General features: G+C 42.2%; 2 protein-coding genes across 5 annotated transcripts in view; one reads left to right on the top strand and one right to left on the bottom strand.

Moving 5' to 3' along the window:
- Positions 1 to 9,745, bottom strand: part of LOC148147991 (uncharacterized) — a 96,329-nt gene that overhangs the window by 7,265 nt on the left and 79,319 nt on the right. The gene's annotated exons all lie outside the window — the stretch shown is intronic.
- The window catches only part of dock3 (dedicator of cytokinesis 3), a 980,202-nt gene that overhangs the window by 948,850 nt on the left and 21,607 nt on the right, over positions 1 to 9,745 (top strand). The gene's annotated exons all lie outside the window — the stretch shown is intronic.

Below are 9,745 nucleotides of genomic sequence, written 5' to 3'. Positions count from 1 at the left end.
TAAACGTAACACAATTCTTTACATGCTCTTGAACACCCATTATGGCAGCATCTGAATTAAAATTTAACATGCTCTGATGTCTTGCCACTTCAGGATCACAATCAGTCATTTATATAAATGATTTGGATATGAGCATAAGAGGTATAGTTAGTAAGTTTGCAGATGACACCTAAATTGGAGGTGTAGTGGACAGCGAAGAAGGTTACCTCAGATTACAATGGAATCTTGATCAGATGGACCAATGGACTGAGACGTGGCAGATGGAGTTTAATTTAAAAAAATGCGAGGTGCTGCATTTTGGGAAAGCAAATCTTAGCAGGACTTATACACTTAATGGTAACGTCCAGGGAGTGTTGCTAAACAAAGAGACCTTGGAGTACAGATTCATAGTTCCTTGAAAGTGGAGTCGCAGGTAAATAGGATAGTGAAGGAGGCATTTGGTATGCTTTCCTTTATTGGTCAGAGTATTGAGTACAGCAGTTGGGAGGTCATGTTGCTGCTATACAAGACAGTTGATTAGGCCACTGTTGGAATATTCCTATCGGAAGGATGTTGTGAAACCTGAAAGGGTTCAGAAAAGATTTACAAGAATGTTGCCAGAGTTGGAGGATTTGAGTTTTAGGGAGAGGCTGCATAGGCTGAGGCTGTTTTCCCTGGAGCTGAGGGGTGACTTTATAGTGGTTTATAAAATTATGAGGAGCATGGACAGGATAAATAGACAAAGGCTCTTCCCCGGCGTGAGGGAGTTCAGAACTAGAGGGCATAGATTAGGGTAAGAGGGGAAAGATATAAAAGAGATCTGAGGGGCAACATTTTCATACTGAGGGTGGTACGTGTATGGAATGAGCTGCCAGACGAAGTGGTGGAAGCTAGTAAGATTGCAACATTTAAATAGCATCTGGATGGGTATATGAATAGGAAGGGTTTGAAGGGATAAGGGCTGGGTGCTGGCAGGTGGGACTAGATTGGGTTGGGATATCTGGTTGGCATGGATGGGTTGGACAGAAGGGTCTGTTTCCGTGCTGTACATCTTAATGACCGAAGAGTAACCCACCCAGACCCACTCCCCTACATTTATCCCTGACTAATGCAGGTAACACTATGGGCAATTTAGCATGGCCAATTCACCTGACCTGCACATTTTTGTGACTGTTGGAGGAAACCAGAGCACCCAGAGGGGACCCATGCAGATATGGGGAGAATGTGCAAGTTCCACACAGAGTGTGGCCCGAGGTAGGAATCAAACCCGGTCCCTGGCACTGTGAGACATCAATGCTAACCGCTGAGCCACCATGCCACCCTCAAGCTTCTCTGTTTTTCATTGTAGCTCAGTCCATCCAAGCCAGGTATCATCACAATGAGTTCTGCTCCTGAGGTCAGAATATCCTTTTTAAGGCACAGTACTCAAAACTCAACACCAGATTGACCAGCACACTGTATAATTAGAGTAATATCTTAGTTTCATATTCTCACTCTGTTTTATATTCTATATCCTTTTTTATATTAATGTCATTCCAACTTTATCTGTTTACCAATTTCTAATCACTGAAAAAGTAAACAGTTGGGTTACTTGAATTAATAGTAAAACCTATATAGAAGACAAACCTGATATAGGAGAAAATCAGGATCAAAATCCTTCTGTGGGAAAGAATATCGGAAAGATGTTGTGAAACTTGAAAGGGTTCAGAAAAGATTTACAAAGATGTTGCCAAGGTTGGAGGATTTGAGCCACAGGGAGAGGCTGAACAGGCTGGGGCTGTTTTCCCTGGAGCATCGGAGGCTGAGGGGTGACCTTAGAGAGGTTTACAAAATTATGAGGGGCATGGATAAGATAAATAGGCAAAGTCTTTTCCCTGGGGTCAGGGAGTCCAGAACTAGAGGGTTTAGGGTGAGAGGGGAAAGATATAAAAGAGACCTTAAGGGCAACTTTTTCATGCAGAGGGTGGTACCTGTATGGAATGAGCTGCCAGAGGATGTGGTGGAGGCTGGTACAATTGCAACATTTAAGAGGCATTTGGATGGGTATATGAATAGGAAGGGTTTGGAGGGATATGGGCCAGGTGCTGGCAGGTGGGACTAGATTGGGTTGGGATATCAGGTCAGCATGGACGGGTTTGACCGAAGTGTCTGTTTCCATGCTGTACATCTCTATGACTCTATAAATGGAAAATGTAATGCCTGCGCTGGTTTGATATTGGACTGAATTGAACGTGTGTGCAATATGGGTCTGATAAACCAACAGATGCCTGCAAGTGATCAAAACATGTTGGTTATAGCTGATGTAGTGTAAAATTACTCATTTATCAATGTATCTGTTTCACAGCCCTGCACAATGTGTTCAGACATTGTTATTCAACAAATCTTACAACAGCAACACGGTCATGCTTTTTGAATCTCAGTTCTTCTGAGATTCAAAATTACAAAATACTTTAAAAGCCATTCAGTTCAACATGCTGCTTCTGTTGAAACAAGCCAACAATTATCATAATTCTGTACCTTATCATTTCTTAAATTACATGTGTGTGTTTCTAACATTCTCCCTGGAAGCCAATCCAAATGTTAATCATTCTGTATACAAAAGAATATCCTGAAAACGATCCTAAAAGTTCTCATTTATTAGTTTGAACCAATTTCTTCGTGTCAGCATTTAACCTCTTCCATTCCCCCACACCACCAAAAAAAAGGAACCATCACCACTCTGACCTAACTTCCAGGGAGTGCCCATTTCCACCCTACTTCCAGTTTCTTGTCATTGCCATTGTTTTTTTCTGCATACTCTACAGTTTTGAGTTTAACTAAAAACCTTTCATATGGAACTTGAAAATTCTTTTGGAAATCATGTTACATTCCATGTGTACTGTGGGAAGTTTAGTCATGTATTATTGCTGCTCGTGAATTATATTTGCTGCTCACATACCCTTCACCTACCATTATCTAGCCTCTTGTATTTTAAGTTCATTCTGGTTCCAACTGTTTCTTTCTGATTCCACCACCTATCCTAGTTTATCGCATGCACATTTGACCTCTCCATTTGTTTTCTCTTTTCCTGGGTTCTTTTCATTTATCCATGTCTTGGATCTTCTCTGTGTTGAATATTGTTTACTTGATTAATGTTTTTTAGAAATAATAAATGTTTACTCCAGATAATAATTCCATTATTTTTATATGCAACTGAGGAACAGGTTACAGGCTGTTACCATTCTAAAACATATGCATTATCTACTGATATCTCCCCATTGTACATTAACTCCCACATAGAACATAGAAAAATACAGCGCAGTACAGGCCCTTTGGCCCTCGATGTTGCGCCGATCCAGGCCCACCTAACCTACACTAGCCCACTGTCCTCCATATGCCTATCCAATGCCTGTTTAAATGCCCATAAAGAGGGAGAGTCCACCACTGCTACTGGCAGGGCATTCCATGAACTCACGACTCGCTGAGTAAAGAATTTACCCCTAACATCTGTCCTATACCTACCACCCCTTAATTTAAAGCTATGCCCCCTCGTAATAGCTGACTCCATGCGTGGAAAAAGGTTCTCATGATCAACTCTATCTAAACCCCTAATCATCTTGTACACCTCTATCAAGTCACCCCTAAACCTTCTTTTCTCCAATGAAAACAGCCCCAAGTGCCTCAGCCTTTCCTCATACGATCTTCCTACCATACCAGGCAACATCCTGGTAAACCTCCTCTGCACCCGTTCCAGTGCCTCCACATCCTTCCTATAGTATGGCGACCAAAACTGCACACAATACTCCAGATGCGGCCGCACCAGAGTCTTATACAACTGCAACATACCTCAGGGCTCCAGAACTCAATTCCTCTACCAATAAAAGCCAGTACGCCATATGCCTTCTTCACCGCACTATTTACATGGGTGGCAACTTTCAGAGATCTGTGTACATGGACACCAAGATCTCTCTGCTCATCCACACTACCAAGTATCCGACTATTAGCCCAGTACTCTTACCAAAGTGAATCACCTCACACTTACCTACATTGAACTCCATTTGCCACCTTTCTGCCCAGCTCTGCAACTTATCTATATCCCGCTGTAACCTGACACATCCTTCCTCACTGTCAACAACTCCACCGACTTTCATATCATCCGCAAACTTGCTCACCCAACCTTCTAGCCCCTCCTCCAGGTCATTTATAAAAATGACAAACAGCATTGATCCCAAAACAGATCCTTGTGGAACACCGCTAGTAACTGCACTCCAAGATGAACCTTTACCATCAACTACTACCCTCTGTCTTCTTCCAGCCAGCCAATTCCTAATCCAAACCTCCAACTCACCCTCAATGCCATACCTCCGTACTTTTTGCAGTAGCCTACCATGGGGAACCTTATCAAACGCCTTACTAAAATCCATATACACCACATCTACCGCTTTACCCTCGTCTACGTCCTTAGTCACCTTCTCAAAGAATTCAGTAAGGTTTGTGAGGCACGACCTGCCCTTCACAAAACCATGCTGACTATCCTTGATCACATTATTCCTATCCGGATGTTCATAAATCCTATCCCTTACAATTCTCTCTAAGACTTTGCCCACAACAGAAGTGAGACTCACCAGCCTATAGTTACTAGGGTTATCCCTGCTCCCCTTCTTGAACAAGGGAACCACATTTGCTATCCTCCAGTCTACTGGCACTATTCCTGTAGACAACGAGGACATAAAAATCAAGGCCAATGGCTCTGCAATCTCCTCCCTTGCTTCCCAGAGAATCCTAGGATAAATGCCATCAGGCCCAGGGGACTTATCTATTTTCGCCCTTTCCAGAATTTCCAACATCTCTTCCCTACATACCTCAAAGCCGTCCATTCTAATTAATTGTGACTCAATATTCACATCGGCAACAATGTCCTGTTCCTGAGTGAATACTGACGAAAAGTATTCATTCAGTGTCTCCCCAATCTCTTCAGCCTCCACATGCAACTTCCCACTACTATCCTTGACTGGACCTATTCCTACCCTAGTCATTCTTTTATTCCTGACATACCTATAGAAAGCCTTAGGGTTTTCCCTAATCCTACCAACTAAGGACTTTTCATGTCCCCTCCTTGCTGCTCTTAGCTCTCCCTTCAGATCCTTCCTGGCTACCTTATAACTCTCAATCGCCCCAATTGAACCTTCACGCCTCATCTTTACATAGGCCGCCTTCTTCCATTTAACAAGGGATTCCAATTCCTTATTAAACCACGGCTCCCTCATACGACCCTTTCCTCCCTGCCTGACAGGTACAGACTTATCAAGGACACTCAATAGTTGCTCCTTGAACAAGCTCCACATATCAATTGTGCCCATGCCTTGAAGCCTACTTTTCCAAGCCACGCATCCTAGGTCGTGCCTCACCACATCATAATTTCCCTGCCCCCAGCTATAACTCTTGCCCTGCAGTGCACACTTATCCCTCTCCATCACTAGAGTAAAAGTCACCGAATTGTGGTCACTGTCCCCAAAGTGCTCACCTACCTCCAATTCTAACACCTGGCCTGGTTCGTTACCCAGAACCAAATCCAGTATGGCCTCACCTCTTGTTGGCCTGTCTACATATTGTGTCAGGAAACCCTCCTGCACACAGTGGACAAACACCGACCCATCTGACGAACTCGAGCTATATCTTTCCCAGTCAATATCTGGAAAGTTAAAATGCCCCATAACAACCACCCTATTACTTTCACTCTTCTCCTGAATCATCCTCGCAATCCTTTCTTCTACATCTCTAGGACTATTAGGAGGCCTGTAGAAAACTCCTAACAGGGTGATCTCACCTTTCCTATTCCTAACCTCAGCCCAAACTACCTCAGCTGGCGAGTCTTCATCCATCGTCCTTTCCACCGCTGTAATACTATCTTTGACAAGCAATGCCACACCTCCCCCTCTTTTACCCCCACCTCTGACCCTACTAAAACATTTAAACCCTGAACCTGCAACAGCCAATCCTGTCCCTGTTCTACCCATGCCTCCGTAATAGCCACAACATCGAAATCCCAGGTACCAACCCACGCTGCAAGTTCACCTACCTTATTTCGTATACTTCTTGCATTGAAGTATACACACTTCAAGCCACTTTCCTGTTTACAGGCACCCTCCTTTGAGATTGATGCCATGTTCCTAACCTCCCTACACTCCAGGTCCTGCACCCTAAAGCTACAGTCTAGGTTCCCATGCCCCTGCAGAGTTAGTTTAAACCCCCCCACCCAAGAGCACTAGCAAACCTCCCCCCAAGGATACTGGTGCCCCTCAGGTTCAGGTGTAGACCATCCTGTTTATAGAGGTCCCACCTTCCCCAGAAAGAACCCCAGTTATCCAGATACCGGAATCCCTCCCTCCTGCACCATCCCTATAGCCACGCATTTAATTGTTCTCTCTCCCTATTCCTCAACTCTCTATCACGTGGCACCGGTAACAAACCAGAGACAACAACTCTGTTTGTTCTAACTCTGAGCTTCCAACCTAGCACCCTGAAAGCCTGCCTAACATCCTCAGCCCTCCTCCTACCTATGTCGTTGGTGCCAATGTGGACCACGACTTCAAAGGAGACTGATGATTACCTCATCAGTCTCCTTTCCATGTCTATTTTAACATGCCAGCTAACACTGGGGATTTCTTTCTTTCAAGGTATTTTAGCTGGTTTAGGATTTACATCTCATTTGTATTGACATTGAGTTTTGTCTTGGTATGTTTCTTGAGGAAATTGTTCAGCTCTCTAAGTACTTAGACAAGTAACTGTTTAAAGTATTTGCAGTTCTGTACCCATTCTTGGTCACAAGCTCAATTATAGCTTTTAATGTTCTAATCTCCTCTCTAATGGCCTCTCGTTACATTTACATCTGCAGGTCTATAGAGTCATAGAGGTCCACAGCAAAGAAAAAAAGGCCCTTTGGCTTATCACATCTGCGCCAGTCAAAAACAACCATCTAACTATTCTAATCCCATTTTACAGCAATAGCGTAAGATGCCTGGACATCACAAGTGTACATTTAAATAATTGTAAAATATTATGAAGGTTTCTGCCTCTACCACCCTTACAAACAGTGAGTTCAAAATTCCCACCACTCTCTTATGTGAAAAAGCCTTTCCTCATATCTCTTCTAAATCTCTGCCCATTAACATAAATCTATGTCGCCTGGTCATTGATCCTCCCATTAAGGGGAAAAGTTTCTTTCTGTCTACCCTATGTTCATCATAGTTTCTACATCTCATCTACACATCCCCTTCCGAATCTCCTCTGCTATCAGGAAAGCAACCTCAGTCTGTCTAATCTCGCTTTACATTATGACTCTCCAGCCCAAGAATTATCCTGGTAAATCTTCTCTGCACCCTCCAGTGCTATTACATCTCTCCTATAATGTAGATCCCATAACTACTCACAACGCTCTACTTGTCGAATAATCTATATTTTATACAGTTTAGAGCAGGCAGGTTATACATTTATATAACCTGCCTGCTCTAAAACTCTATGCCTTCAATAATAAAGACAAGCAAACCATGTGTTGTCTTAACTACTTTATTCACCTGCCCTGATACCATAAAGTACTCATGTACATGCACACAGGGGTCTCTCTGATCCTGGTCCTTCGCAAGGTCCTATTGTTAATCATGTATTCTGTTGCCTTGTTTATTCTGCCCAAGTGCATCACCTCACATTAATCCAGATTGAATTCCATTTACCACTGATCAGCACATGCAATCTTGTAAACTTAGGCTCTCCTCCTCACCATTTATCACCCCAATTTTTGTACATCTTTAAACCTGTTTGATCAATCTCCTACATTCAAGTTTAAATCATCCATATAAACCACGAACAGCAAACCTCAACACTGACACCCGTGGAACCCACAATGGACACAAACTTCCGGTCGAAAAAACACCCCTTAACTTTGCTTCCTGCTATGCAGTCACTTGTGGATCCAATTTGCCAAATTTCCCCAGATCCCATTGGCTGTTACTTTTGCTATCGGTCTCCTGTGTGAGACCTAAACAAAAGCCTTACTGAAGTCTAAGCAGTCTACACAAAAAGCATTGTCCTCATCTACATACCTGCTCACCTCTTTGAAAAATTCAGATTGGTCAGATATGACCCTCCTTTCACAAAATCATGCTGACTGTTCATGATTAATTCCCGTCTCTCCAAGTGCAGAGTAATTCTGTCCTTCAGAATGGCTTCCAATGATTTCCACATTATTGCAGTTAGACTACCTATTCTCTCCCCCACCACCGCGGTTAGACTATCTATTCGCTCCTTGCAGTGTTAGTTTAACTCAGTTGGCTGGACAGTTGCTTTGTGAAGCAGTATGATGCCAACAGTATGGGTTCAATTCCTGCACTGGCTGAGGTTACCATGAAGGATTCTCCTTCTCAACCTCTCCTCTCACCCGAGATGTGCTGACCCTCAGGTTAAATCACCACCGCTCCGTCTCTATCTGAGAAAGCAGAATTATGGTCTGGTAAGACTATGGGAATATACTCTCTCCTTTGCACTTTGTGATTGCTCATTTACTTTTCATGACTTTATCCTACATTCATAGACATGATCTGTTTGTCTTTTCTCCTGTAGGTTTCACAGAGGTTTCTTCCTCTTTATTTTACTTCGAATTTGCTTTTTGATCCACTTATCACACTACTTAGTTTGAGCTTGGTTAAATTTTTTATAATCAAGCTCAAACACTGTCTCTTTTTTACTTTTATCAGTTGTATAAGGTAAAAATGACAAATAAAATCTACTCTATGTCCCCCTTTTTCATGTTCAACATTATATTTTTAAAGATGTCTATTGTGTCTTTTGCTCATGTTTATTGTATTTTTCTATTCACATTTTCATCCAAACCATTTGTTTTAAATCTTTTTACAATCACAGTCATAGAGTAGGACAACACAAACGGATCCTTCAGTCCAAATCATCCATGCCAACCAGATATCCTAGTTTAATCTAGTCCCATTTGCCAGCATTTGGCATAACCTTCTTTACTACCCCATCTATCTGCGACTCCACTTTCAAGGAACTATGAGCCTGTACTCCAACGTCTCTTTGTTCAGCAACACTACCCAGGACCTTAATCATTAAGTGTGTAAGACCTGCCCTGATTTGTCTTTACAAATTGCAGCACCATACATTTATCTAAATTAAATTCCATTTGCCACTCCTTGTCCCATTGTCCAATCTGATCAAGATCCCATTGTACTCTTCTTCGCCAGTAACCTTGTTTGCTGTCCACTACATCTCCAATTTTGATGTCTCCTGCAACTTACTAATCACACCTCGTATAAATCATTTGAATGTGAATATAGAAGTTCTTTGAGTTTAGCTCCTTTAAAAGTTATATATCTAGTTCCTGGTCTTTGCAATAATTAGGTCCAGAGTCATATTAAATTTGATCAGTTCATACCATCTCCCAGTGATGCTTTGATTTCCATTTCCTGTACATTGGCTGGATCATTTATGAATGAATTTATGAATCATTTATGAATTCAGGAGTCACCAGGGAACACTGCCTCTGGTTTCATTTACATTCTTGGTCATGATGCAAAGGTGCATAACGTTTACCAACTCTATTTATAATTTTATTGGGTTAACTGAAATCTGCCATTATAATAACTTCCCTGTTTTTGCACAGCCTTTTCATCAACGTATAATTCCTGTCATCCTTATGGTAGCCTCTGTATATGTACCAAATACTTAACATTAACCTAGATATTTTCACATTGTAGGTTTTTTGATTCGTTATGAA

The sequence above is a fragment of the Chiloscyllium plagiosum genome, unplaced genomic scaffold (genome assembly GCF_037043375.1).
Source record: "Chiloscyllium plagiosum isolate Xiang-an unplaced genomic scaffold, Cpla_swu_hap1 HiC_scaffold_14, whole genome shotgun sequence".
NCBI classification, from domain to species: Eukaryota; Metazoa; Chordata; class Chondrichthyes; order Orectolobiformes; family Hemiscylliidae; genus Chiloscyllium; species Chiloscyllium plagiosum.
This window is presented reverse-complemented; position numbering and strand designations above follow the sequence as displayed.